The sequence below is a fragment of the Chrysochloris asiatica genome, unplaced genomic scaffold (assembly GCF_000296735.1).
Source record: "Chrysochloris asiatica unplaced genomic scaffold, ChrAsi1.0 scaffold00044, whole genome shotgun sequence".
Classification (NCBI taxonomy): Eukaryota; Metazoa; Chordata; class Mammalia; order Afrosoricida; family Chrysochloridae; genus Chrysochloris; species Chrysochloris asiatica.
Window position 1 is genome coordinate 4,225,546 of NW_006408562.1, and position 14,489 is coordinate 4,240,034.

Here is a 14,489-nt window from a genome sequence, read left to right on the forward strand (position 1 = left end):
GCAGCCAGAGTGCTCCTTAGAGGCCAAGATGGCCAAACTTAGTCTCTCATACTTCAGACATATTATCAGGAGGGACCAGTTGCTGGAGAAGGATATCATGTTTGGTAAGGTGGAGAGTGAAAAAGAGGAAGACCCCCAATGAGATGGATTGGCCAAGTGGCAGCATCGATGGACTCAAGCTTGGAAACAGTAGTGAGGTTGGTCCAGGATCAGGCAGTGTTTCGTTCTGCTGTGCATAAGGTTGCTATGGGTTGGTATCGACTCGATGGCACCTAACAAAAACAGCAAATAACAATAACAATAGTTAATGGCAGAAAAATACATTGATTTTTGAATTGTACTTATCTTTTAAAGACCATGAGAAAAAATTTAAGGTAATTTTTAAATTTTCTATTTTTTTCTATAGAGAATGTATTCATTTTAAATCTGAACAAATGAGAACATTATTAATGTGATTAATAAAAGTCTACTTATTTGTAATTATATATATTTTGGTTACCAGTTTATTTTCATTGATTTTTAATCTTTCATATTTTAGTATCATCAAAATTACCTCTTCATAATGCTATATTTGAATCATTTTATAGTCTACTAAAGGAGCCTTGGTAGCACAGTGGGCAAAATTAGGCTGATAACAAGGTTGTTGGTTCAAATACCCACCAGCTGCTCCATGGAAGAAAGATGAGGCTTTCAGCTCCTGAAAAGATTTGCTCTCAGAAACCCTAAAGTGCAGTTCTACTCTATCCTATAACTTGATAGCAGTGGGTTTGATTTCTTGGTATAAAATATTCATAAATAACATATTTAATCACACTTGTTATTTTCGGTTAATATCAGAAATCTTGAAACACATGATTTACTAAGAGCTATGCAAAATTTTTGTTTGTTAGGTTTGGAACTGGAGTTCTCTGAGTTTATAATGTTTGTCCTTCACTCATGAAACATTATCTATGTAGCATTTTATACAACTTTAAAATTGCATTTCAGTTGATAGTAATTAATATAATGAAATATCTACTTAATCAGACACAATTTACTTATTATCTCTTCCCCTCACTCTAGTATTGCGACTCTGAAAACTGTTCAGCCTTACAGAGCTTTTAATTCTTTGATATTGCCACCACTGACTAACCGTCACCTCCTTATTTTGTACATTACATATTTATTGTGTTTAAAATCCATGGCTAAGCCTTATTCCCTTTGTCTTACACATAAGCAAGAGTAATGTAACCATTATTAATCATTATTTATGGAAGTTTGGCTTGTTCTAGTTGTTAGATGCCATCAAGTTGGACCCACTCTTAGTGACCATATGCACAACAGAACGAAAGACTGTCAGATCCTGGACCAACCTAACAATCACTGCTGCATTTATGCCCGTTGCTGTTGTCACTATGCCAATACATCTTACTGGTGGCCTTCTTTTTTTTCTCCAACCCCCCATGTTACCAAACATGATATCCTTCTCCAGTGACTGGTCCCTGCTGATAATTTGTACAAAGTATTAAAAGACGAAGTTTGGCCAACCTGCTTTCCAAGGAGCACTCTGGTTGTGCTTCTTCCAACACAGATTTGTTTGCTCTTTTGGCAGTTCATGGTACTTTTGATATTCTCTTCCAACACCATAACTCAAATGCATCAACTCTTCTTCGGTCTTCCTTTCACATACATATGAGGTTATTGCAATACTATGGCTTGGGTTGGGCGCACCTTAATCCTAAACTGATGTTTTTGCTTTTCAACACTTTAAAGAGATTTTGTGCAGTAGATTTGCCTAATACAATGCATCATTGGATTTCTTGACCACTGCTTCTATGAGTGTTGATGTTTGATCCAAGCAAAAAATATATATATAATTGACAACTTCAGTCTTTCTCAATTTGTACAGATGCTGTTTATTGGTCCAGTGGTAAGGATTTTTGTTTACTTTACATTCAGGTGCAACCCATACCACACTGATCATTTTATTATTTACTTTATTGTGAAAATTGGTGTCCCTGAAACATTTCTGCATGTGTGCCTATATGCATAGATTCTCTCTTGTTATTATGGCTGTTCCAGTTGAGACCTAACTCTTAGTTGTGTTATTTGACTTCCTATGCGTTGTCCTCTTTCAGTCTATTCTTAACACAGCAGCCAGAGTGATACTGTTAAGAAAATCAGATCATGTTGCTTTATTTATAGAAGAGACTCTAGTTTGTTCAGCATAATCCATTTCCCCTCAAACTCTAGTCATCCCATTGAACCTGTATAATCCATTTAAATTGCTTACTACCTTGGACACATTCTGTATCTTATCCACCAATTTTTTTCTACATCTGAAATAAAAGTAAAAGATATTCTATGAAGGGGATTGTAATCATTGCACGGAAACAAAATACAACAGGATGAGTGTAAAGTTGATGTTCTCCAATGTAAACAATCACTCAACTCACAATAAAAACTTAAAAAAAAAAAGATAGTCTAATCAGGAGCTCTGGTAGCGTAGTTGTTACAAATTGGGTTGCGAACCGTAAGGTCAGCAGTTCAAAACTTCCAGCAGTTCTGCGGGAGAAAGATGCGGCGTTTTGCTCCCATAAAGATTTACAGCCTCGGAAACCCTGTGCAGGGTCACTATGAGTCGGAACTAACTCCACGGTACTTAACAACAACAACAACAACAATCAGGAGCTCTGGTAGCGTAGTGGTTACGAATCGGGTTGCGAACCGTAAGGTCAGCAGTTCAAAACTCCCAGCGGTTCTGCGGGAGAAAGATGAGGCGTTCTGCTCCCATAAAGGTTTACAGCCTCGGAAACCCTGTGCAAGGTCACTGTGAGTCAGAACCGACTCCATGGTACTTAACAACAACAATAATCTTATTGGAGTCCTGGTGTGGTGCTGTGGGATCAGCACCAGAATACAAAGTTGGTTTGAACAGCAGGGTCTGTTGGTTTAAACTCACCAGCCACTTCCTGGAAACCTATCCAGGGTCACTAAGTGTAAGAAATAACATGACGGCATTTAACAACAACAACAATCTTATATGGGAGTGTGTTGATTCTGTAGGCTAAACAGGTTAAATCCAAAAGCATGGAATCATTTGGGAAAGCCTTCAGAAGGGTATACGCACGTCGATGGAGGATATGTTGAGAAACAAAGCTTCAGATTTGGATGTTTTTGTCTAATAAAGGTTTCTGTGATTTGTAGCATTACATTTAGACTTACCCTCTTTCATGTAACTGCAGTCCGAAAGAAGAATTGCAGATATTTAAACAAATAATGATCTCTTTTTTTTTTTTTTCAAAAACTTGTTAAAAACTATAAATTCATAGTTCCAAGAAACAAAATAAACCCTAAGCAAAAGAGACAAGGGGGAAACTATATGGAAAATACAAGGAAGACCATACACAAAATGCTTAAAACTAATAAGAAGGCTGCCAGAGACAGGGTAGTGGTAAACACATTATAGAGAAAGAAATATGTTTCATCAGAAGATGAAATAAGAAGATAGTGGAATAATAGCTTTCACAAAGTAAAAGGCAAAACAAAGCAAAGCAAAACCAGAAAACCCAGCAGCCTAAAATTCGACATTGCAGGGTCTTTCAGAAACAACAACTAAATAAGAAATAATATCTGTCAGATGCAAAGAAGATGAAAGATTTCTGTACTTCAGACCTGGCCTACAAGAAACATTAAAGAAATTCCTTCTAAGAAGAAAGAATATAGTAGACAGAAACCTGCAACCACCAAATGGAATGATGACCACTAGAATGTGTGTGTGTGTGTGTGTGTGTGTGTATGTGTGTGTGTCTGTGTAACTCCATGGGTAAGAGAAGGTGGGCAATGATGCTGATAGGATGATAGGATTCAGTTGTGAGTGTTTAATACTTAATTGTAATTGAAAAACACGTGAAACACAAATGTGACTAAAACCATTGCAGAAGCAGGAATGAGGGATTTACTGTCACCATGAAGAAAGTGTCAGTACAGTTTGTCTTGTGGACCCAAAGATACTTGTGCTTTGAATGTCATGGACTCACAGACAGCAAGCTGTGAAACCAGAGATGTTGCAAAAGAGTGGCAGAGAAGAAGTAGCAACAGAACCAAGATGAGAGCACAAGACAGAATGGTGCACTTCCCAGCTCTCAGAGCAAGTAAAGCCAAGTGACTTTGGGCAGGAGCATTGCCTAAAGAGTAGCGGCCATCAGGCACTTAATTGGGAGAGCTAAGCTTGAAGATCCATGAGTGCTTTCAGGCTGAAGCTCATTGTGGAGTGGTGTTGTCAAGCAGTAGCCCCTCAGAGGGTGGGAGCACAGAGAGCAGGCAACTAGGAGAAAATTCTCATAGCAGAAGGTAGGTGGGTCATGGCTTTATTTCTAACAAAAGGTTGGAAAGACTTCCACAGCATGATTACATAAGAGGTTACATAATGGTGTTGATCATGCAAGCACAGTGTGGGCCCATATTTCCCTCAGTCATTCTAGGGAAGATGTTTAATGCCTTAGCCTAAGCAGTGGCATCTTGGAAACAGGTTTTCTGTTCTAGACCTTTGCCTGGGGCCCTCAGGTGTGCACTGTAAGTATGTATCAGCAGCCTTGTAGCATTGCCTAGGCAGAGAGAGGCCTGCCTGTGAGCATGGCTGAGGAGAGGCCCCTGTTCTGAGTGGAACAACCATGCCCTGAGCCTGTTCCAATCCTGCACTGTAACCTGGTAACTTTCCTAATAAACACCATAACTTTCAGTATGGTGTTGGAGTTCTGTGTATTCACTGCAATGAATTATCAAACCAAATGAGTAGACTGCTATGGGAGGAATTGTAAATGCCTTTTTTTTTTTTTTTTCCAGTTGGTAAATGTAAAATGTTTTTGTTGTTGTTGTTGTTAAGTGAGGTACAAACAAAACACCAGTGAGCAGTGATAAATTAATCATCACAACAACTCAGAAATGGATATTTTTACCTTTTTCCTCTTATTTTTCATAGAATGCATCTCAAGTTTATTTGATAGGTGAACCAGAGAAGTTCAATAAAATAGGGGAGCCCAGAATAAAAACACATGAAAACCTCTTTTTCTCAATATTGTTTATACGAAAACTGTCAACCTGATAAAATCTAACTTAGAAAATTCCTAGCAATAATGAGTTTGTAATCTGGCATTATTAGAATTTTAAAAGTTTTAAGCACTCATTTATGCTTATTTCTACTCTGAAGCAAATAAAATTTACCAAAAGTAAATATAAACATATAGAAAATACAAAGCAAACAAACAAAAACAATATTCACTTTGTGAAAGGGTCTGTTCTTTACACTATTTCGTTTTCAAATATGAAGTTCAAGTTTATAAATATTTATATAGTAAGACAGAGATAAATTTTCTTTGAGAAACTAAATTTATCTGAAATCAAAACGGCTTACGTTTATGGGTATAGTTTATTGCTACTGAGCATCACTTTGATGTTTCCTTATCTTTATTGATCAAAGATATGTGCACTTACTTTTCTCATTCAGTTATTTTTATAGGCCATTTTTCATATGTCAACTCATTTATGGGTAAGCTTACCAACAAGTCAAGCCTGAACACAATGGAATTTTCTATGGATACTGGATATAATTTCCATGACAAATAAAGATTTGGATTTAGTAATTCTGCTTTGCTTCAATTCCCAGGTTACATACTTGCTCAATGTGCACTTCATTGAGGAGAAAGCAGTGTTTCCTTTGAATATGTAGCTTTACATTTTACTAGGTGACCATTATACCGTTCAACTAACTCTAACATAACTTTCTATTATCTTGCATGAGGAACACATAGCATATTACAGTAACCCCGACACTTTCATTATTAGTACTATAAAATAAGATAATTGAGAATATGATAAAAAATGATAATTGGATTGTTCAGGATGTTGATATTAAAGGCTGTTGTTGTTAAAAATAAATAACGTTAAAAATAAATAAAAAGCCCCATCATTCCAAGAAGTCAAATTCAAAATATATATTAAATATCCTAGATATTAGCTGTTATTAAAATCATTTCTAAAGGAAGAAAAAGAAAAGAAAAGAGCATTCCCTATAATGTGTAGATAATGGTGATGAGATTAACCAGTAGGTGAGAAATCAGACCAATAGCTTGGAAAGGATATGAGGGGTTGTAAAATGGAGGGTCTGCAAAGACGGGAGGCACTCAGGAAGATGCATTGACAACAGTGGGAAATCAGAAAACTGAAACATAGCAGCAATCATGAAGATGTCATAGAAATGACATTTTCATGATTGTGCAACATATACTCATGTATGATTAATCACCATGTGTTGGAATTGAATTAATGACAACTAAAAGCAGCATTAATAAATATAGGAATTTGTTGAAAAATAAGACAATTTTGTATATGCTTTTATTCTTGCTTTCTGTCTCTGAAGAAGCTGCAGACTCAGCTGAATTTTAGAGAACAATTAAGAGTAAGTGAACATGTGTCATCATACTGTTGATTCAAGATATTAAACTTCCAGATGCTACTAACTTCCAGATGCTCCAGGACTCTAGTTTATACACATATATGTAGAGAAATCATAGCTCTTAAATTCAGGTTGTGGTTGTTTTGAGGTGCCATTTAATTGGTTCCTATTCATAATGACCCTGTATTGGGTTTCCAAGGAGCAACTGGTGAGTTTCAATCACTGACCTTGTAGTTCAAACCAACCTGTGGTCCAGTACTTTTTCCCACAGTGCCACACCAGGACTCCTTAAATTCAGGTAAGAGAATCATTTGTGAATGTGTTGGACTTTATATATTAACAGAGTTTTGTACATGTTAAAGTCATGGGATTACTGTACCTCCTTTTAAAAAATAACAGTTTACTAGCAGTGTCTAGCATATTTCATTTAGAATAAATGGAAAGGTAGAGAGTAAATATTAAACATTTGCATGGTAATACTTAAATGACAGTAGTAGGCAAATTTATAGAGACCAAATTTTATTAGTGGTTACCAGAAATATGAGGGAGTTGGAAAAAGGGAACTACTGCTCATGATGCAATTTGTTTCTGTTTATACCGATGAAAAATTTGGTATCAATTAAAGGTAATGGCTGCACAACTGATTAATGTAATTGATATCATTAAGTTGCGGCACACCTGAAAAATGTTGAACTGTCAAATGTTGTGTTATGTACGTTTTTACTAAAAGCAAAACAAAACAAAACAAAAGCAATTATGAGGCTGCTCATGTAAAACCAATCACATCACATGATTTGCTCTCTGGATTTGGAGGTTTAGGGTCATGGCTTTGAGGAATATCCCAATCAGTTTCAGAATTGCTGTGCTACTTCCTAATTTATTGGGTTTTAACTGCTAACAAGTGGCCATCCAAAATAAAACAATTATCTCCATTCATCTGAAGCAATACAGCAAAGAGAACATGAACAGGAGGAGAAAATTGAATTGACTAATTAGATAACTAATTGCTTCCAGGAACAAATGTCTCCTTTGTCATAAGAGATGAATAACTAGATAGCACTATAAGCTAAGATGTCAGACTGCAAGGTAGGAGGATCAAGCTCACCAGCTGCTCCTTGGAAACACTATACAAAGTCACTATAGGTCAGAATCGACTCGACAGCACTTAACAACACCACCTATCATTACTGGATATTTTGATTTAAAATTCTATAGAATAATCCTGATCAAAAGTAGAGAATCTATGGAACAGATTTCATATTTTCACAGAATCCAGATTTCTGAACTGAATGAATTCCCACAACTTATTGTTATTGTTGTTGTTAAGTGCCGTCAAGTTGATTCCAAACCATAGCGACCCTGTATAGGGTTTCCAAGGAGGAGCTGGTGAGCTTGAACCACCAACCTTGCAATTCAAATGACTTTGCAGTCTGACGCATTAGCCCAAAGCTCTATATCAGCACAACCTATTGCTCTACAATAATCTTTAAACTTTAAATCTTAAACAAAAACTATCCCCTGAAATCTTTGAACCACAAAAAAAATTACTTCTTTCATTAGCAAAGGGCATCTACGTTGAACATTTGTTCTTTTAAAGAATGATTTATGTGAGATCAAATTTACAACAGTAACTTAATAGGTTAGATGGGAAGTTTAGTGGGCATTGAGTTTAACATGATGGGTGTAGCTTGGAAAAGAATAGCAAGATTAATACTTGCAGCGTCATGGCTCTGTAGGAGCCATAAGGTCAGCAGTTCAAATCCACCAGCTGCTTTGTGGTAGAAAGAAAAGGCTTTCTGCTCCCACAGTGATTTACAGCCTCATATACCCCTCACCAGTTGCTTTTCCAAAACCCTATAGAGAGAGGGTCACTATGAGTTGGAACCAACTGGACAGTACTTAACAACAAAATGAGTATTATTCTAGCACCCAGGTAACGGTGTCAGATATGCACAGGAAAATGTGATTCTAACATTTTCCCTGGAGATAGATATATGTATTATTACAGTTATAGAAAAGTTATCAGTTGCCCTAACTGGTTGCTCTAGTATCAATTTAGTTTGAAATATCCAAGTCATGATGCCCATGGTGAGGTTTAGGGAAAGAAAAGAAAAAAACAAAAACAAAAACAAAAAACATTGCCACCTTATCAAACATTAGAAAGTTTATGTAGTAAATATATTATTGCTTTTGGCAGTCACTGTTGGGTTGATTTTGATACATAGTAAGACCAAGTGGCAGAATAGAAATGCTCCCATAGTGTTTTCAAGACTATGAACTTTATGGGAACAGATTATCTTATCTTTTTCCCAGTGAGACGCTGGCTGGGTTTGAACTGCCAACCTTTCAGATAACAGTGGAACTTTTAAACATTATGCTACCTGGACTCCTAAGCATAGTGTATACTTGGAGTCTCTGGGGTGAGAGTGCAAAATTTACTAACCAAAAATCTGAGGATTTTAGTCCATCCAGAGGATCTTCAGAGAAGCACTGGTGATCTACTTTTGATAAGTCAGTCAGTGAAAATTCTCTGTAACACAGTTCTACTCTGACATACTAGGAACACCATGAGTCAAAATCAATTTGACAGTAGCTTGGTGTTGTTTTTTGAATATATACTTCAATGAGATGTTCCATGTCTCTAGCATGTTGTCCCACTAATAAAGAAATAAAGATACTTTAAACCTGAGCTAAACTACTTGGTCAAACTACTGAGTTTATCTTCATCTAAAAGTACACATGAAAACCGAACAGAAAAAGAAAATATGAACTCCAAAATTGAGCTACAATAGAATAGTACATGGATTACTTTGTAGGTTTAACTTAAATCTGCATGTTTCTGTGGCTGGAAAAACTCAGGGGATAGGGGATAGCTGGCCTAGTTGTCTTAAATTTCACTCTAAAATTACAATTAATGGGACTCAAGGACCATCAAGAGGGAAGAGCACGAGAGGAATGTGGGAACCTATCCAGAGAAGAAGCAACATCAGAGATGGAAGCAGAGATGAGGGCATGGAGAGAGAGAACAGCTGAGGACTCTGGACTCATGGAAAGTGAAAGGCTGTGTGCTAGTGGCCAGGAGGCTGGCTTGCAAAATGTACTCTTTGGTTGTTTATGTGATATATTCTTACCTGTTTTTGTGTAATCCCCCCCACACACCTCAACACCTCCCCCCCCAAAAAAAAACACAAAAACACAGAGGGAATAGAAACAAATACTATTGCATGGAAGAGATTATGATCATTGCAAGGAAACAAAATGTGATTGGTTAAGTGCAAAATCAATTATTTTGCCTTGTAAACTATCACTCAATTCACAATAAAAGCATTTAAAATATATAATTCATAGAAAAATAGGTTAAATTTTACAGTACAGATTAACTACTCATGGTGGGGCTGTGTGCCATAGAGTCGGTTCTGACTCATAGAGACACTGTACAGGGTTTCCAAAGCTGTAAATATTTATGGGAGCAGAATGCCTCATCTTTCTCCCATGAAACAGATGGTAGTTTCGAACTGCTGACCTTGCGGCTCACAGCCTGATTTGTAACCACTATGCTACCAGAGCTCCTTTAAGTACTCATATTCATCCCTTATTACTTACTCTATATGATTTGTTCATTTTCCTAAATATTAACTAAAGAAAATCTTTAGAAGTAAATAAGTTTCCTTTCAAGACTGTATGACCATTCATATTGGTAATTAAAATAACCAATTTCACTCAGAGATTGAAGCTTTAAAAGAAAATCCTTCAAGAACTGGCACAAATTTACTATTCATTTGACCAACTTTGATTTTCCATAAAAAGCCATGTTTCACAAGATCATACTGAAAAATTTATTAAAAGATTTCATTCATCTCCATCATTTTCAAATTATATTATAGGCAGTTTTTAAGTTATTGTTACAATTCTGGTGCTAGTTCCATCTTAGAAAAGCTATGCTATAAGTTACTCAGCATTTTATAAGAGAAAATCAAATTCATTTAAAAAGTGATAATAAATTATGAATATATTTTTAAATGCATTGTTAATATGCCCATAACAAGAAATCCATTAGCTTGTTTGCAATGTATACTTACTTTCATAATTAAACTATTCTGCAATCAAGTTGACTATTAAGAAAATCAATTGAGTACACCAAATATCTGGAAGATGTCCTATCAGGACAATATTATGTGTCTCCGTGATTGAAGTATGGGTTGTAGTGATGTTTCATTTTATATGACAAGATTTAGGAAATGACATCAGAGTATTAAAAAACACCTAGGTAAAAATTATCAACAGAAAAATCAGACTTTTTATCTTTTAATTAAAAAAATATATATCAAGATATAAGGTGAAAAAACTACAGCTAAAATATTCACCTTCTACTAATGATATTGTTAAGTGTCTTGAGTCAGCTCCAACTCACAGAGACCTTGTATAGGGTTTCCAAGGAGCAGGTGGTGAGCTTGAACTGCTGATCTTGCAGTTCAAACAATATTTCAGTCCAGGGCATTAGCTCACAATACCATGAAGTGGAAAGAGTACTTTCCCATCAAAGCATCATGAACAAACTGAATAACATAGAAGACATGGACATTTGCATTCTCTTCTATGTTTTCAATGAACCTCCTAGTATGTAGAGGTGATTTGCATGATGATATCTGGATTTTGGGTTACTGATGTGTTTCTGTATGATAAGCAGTAGACTACTAAGAAGCTCTGGTAGTGTAGTGGTTACAAGTCGTGCTGCTAACCTCAAGGTCAGCAATTTGAAACTACCAACAATTCCACAAGAGAAAGATGAGGCTTTCTGCTCCCATAAAGTTTTACAGCCTCAGAAACCCTGTACAGGGTCACTATGAGTCAGAACCGACCACACGGCACATAACAACAACAACAACTAACCACAAGGTCAGCAGTTCATATCCACCAGTATGGCAAAGAACTGAGGGCAATTTCCAAGCCTACCACCAGAATGCTGAGGCTTTCTAGCTTGATCCATCGGTAGAAGGACATGAAAGATCCAGAAAGAAAGTGCTAGCAAGCAATATAGAATTAATAGTCCTTTGTAATCTAATCTTGGGATTGGCAGCCAATACTGTTTTGCTGTATTCTAATCATTAGAAAAATAAGATTGTGCAAAAGGAGAGGTCATTTCACCAGGGAGTCATTAATACTCCATTGCTTAGATGGACTACTACTCCAAGAGGTGGAGATCATTGGGAGCCATATTTGAACCTGCCTGCTTCAGTTTACCTTATGCCCCCACAGATTCACATTCTTTCCAAATGAAAAATGAAAGTATCTTCTCCAAAGAGTTACATGAGTCTCAGTTCAGGACAGTGAGAGCCTAAAGTCTGGAATGTTATTGCTGTTATGTGTCACTGAGAGGGTTCTGACTCATAGTGACCCAATATAGAGTTTCTGAGGAGTGTCTGGTGGTTTTGAATTGCCAACCTACTGTTAACAGTCCCATGGTTCTATATGATAAGCACTGAACAGCTAACAGGAAAATTGGTGATTCAAACCCACCAGCTGCCCCTCCAAAACACTATATAGGATCACTATTAGTCAAAATCTAATTGAGGGTACTTTACAACAATGAAGCTGTATGTACGTGTATGTATGTATACAGATGGGATATCAAAGATATTATCTGACAATTTCTGCATTCTTTTGGGTCACCTCTCTTTGGAATAGGCACAAATACAGATATCTTCCAACCAGTTGTCCAGGTAGCTGTCTTCCAAATTTCTTGGCATAGATGAGTGAGTGCCTCCAGTACCACCTCACTTTGCTGAAAGACTTCAATTTTTATTCCATTAATTCCCAATGCCTTGTTCTTTGTCAATTCCTTCAATGCACCTTGGACTTCTTCCTTCAGTATCATTGACTCTTGATCATATGGTACCTCTTGAAATGTTTGAACATTGACCATTTCCTTTTGGTACAGTGACTCTGTGTATTCCTTCCATCCTCTTCTTATGCTTTCTACATCATTCAATAATTTGCCCACATAATCCTTCAATAATGAAAGTCAAGGCTTGAATTTTTTCTTCAGTTCCCTTAGCATGAGAAATGCTGAGTATGTTCTTCCCTTTTGTTTTTCTAACTCCAGATCTTTGTACATTTTGTTGTAATATTTGATTTTGTCTTCTGGAACTGACCTTTAAAACTTTCTGTTCAGCTCTTGTATCTCCTCATTTCTTCCATTTGCTTTAGCATCACTGAAGTGAAGCTTTCAGAGTCTCTTCTACATCCATTTTGATTTTTTCCTTCTTTGTTGTCTTCTTAATGACTTTTTGCTTTATTCCTGCATTTCAATGAGAGGTGACTCAATGGAATGTAGAAATCATCGGACAAGATCTTTGATATCCCATGCGACTCAAGTTTTACCAAAGGTAATTCAGAAACAGCTGCAACCATACATTGACAGAGAACTTCCAGAAGTTCAAGCTGGATTCAGAAGAGGACGTGGAATGTGTTGGGAGTGACTGACCCTAGGGCCTGAAGATGCGCCCTGAGTATGTTGCAAGACTGACTTCGGGAACAAGAAACTTTCAAGGTCTTTCTTTGTACACATCCATGATCTTTAGCTCAGTCTGCACAATGAACTAGCTGATCTAATCTATGTTCCAGCTAGCTAACCAAAAGTTACTTTTTCCAATAAAGTTCCGCTTACTGCATGCACATACAAGTTGTTCTTGCACTTTTAACCTTGTCCAAAGTACCTCCCCTTGAGTTGTGTATAAAATAAATCTGCTGTGCTAAGCCTGAGTTACAGTCTCTCCATCAGGAAGCACGTCCCACCTGGTCCCAACTTTACTTAATTCACTTGTATCTGGTGTTTTTCTTTTCCTTTTATCTCCTGTTGCCTCTACTCAAGTTTGAACTTGTCTGTACTGGACATGGCAAGTGGCCAAAGCCGGATGCAGTAGGTAACACCCAATGTGGGGCTCGAGTATAGGGGAACTGCAAAACTATAGATGAAGAGATGCTCCAAGGTGCGTGCAACCATATTAAGTCCTCTTACAGCTCCAATTGATCACTCATCACCTTCATCTAAGAAATAAAAAAAAGGAGATGTTGGGAGTGACTGAGCTGAGGGCCTGAAGCTTCCCCCTGAGTATCTTGTAAGGCTGACTCAGGGAACAAGGAACTTACAAAGTCTTTCCTCATACACAGCCATGACCTTTAGCTCAATCTGCACAATGAACTAGCTGATCAAATCTATGTTCCAGCTAGATAACCAAAAGTTACTTTTTCTGATAAAGTTCCACTTAGTACATGTACATGCAGCACAAGTTGCTCATACACTGTTAACCCTGCCCCAACTACCTCCCCTTAAGTTGTGTATAAAAGAAACCTGCTGACCTAAGTCTGGGTCAAAATTGCTCCATCAGGGAGCTGCATCCCACCTAGTCCCATCTTTATTTAATTCATTTGTGTCTGTTGTTTTTCTTTTCCTTCTAATCTCCTGTTGCCCCTACTTGAGTTTGAACTTGTCCACACTGGACATGGCAAGTGGCCAAAGCTGGACACAGCAGAAATGAGGTATATCTTTGCTGATGCCTAATGGATATTGGTTGAAAGCAAAGAATAATAGAAACATGCTTACCTGTACTTTATTGATGAATAAAAGACCTTTGATTGTGTGTATCATGACAAGCTAGGGATAAAATAGCAAGTATGAGTATTCCTGAACACTAAATTGTGCTCATGAGTAATCTGTACATTGACCAAAAGGCAGTTTTTGATCCCAGAACATGGGAACATTGAATGGCTTAGAATTAGGGTGTTGCAGACCGTGTAGGCCTGGTCAGAGGTTCGAGGCCCTATAGACCCGAGTGTAACAAATGAGGCCACTCATTTAGTCAATAGCAATTTGTTTTTCATCTTAGTGTTCAGTTATATTTATTAATTTAATACATGGAGCCCTTGATAATCCACAGATAACTGTGATATTTTCCTAAAGCCGAAGACTGTGAAGGTTGCAAGGTCAAGCCTGCCTCCAAAGGATTAACTAAAAACATCTTAGCTAGTGCACAGTTCTTTGTTCTACAGACAAAAA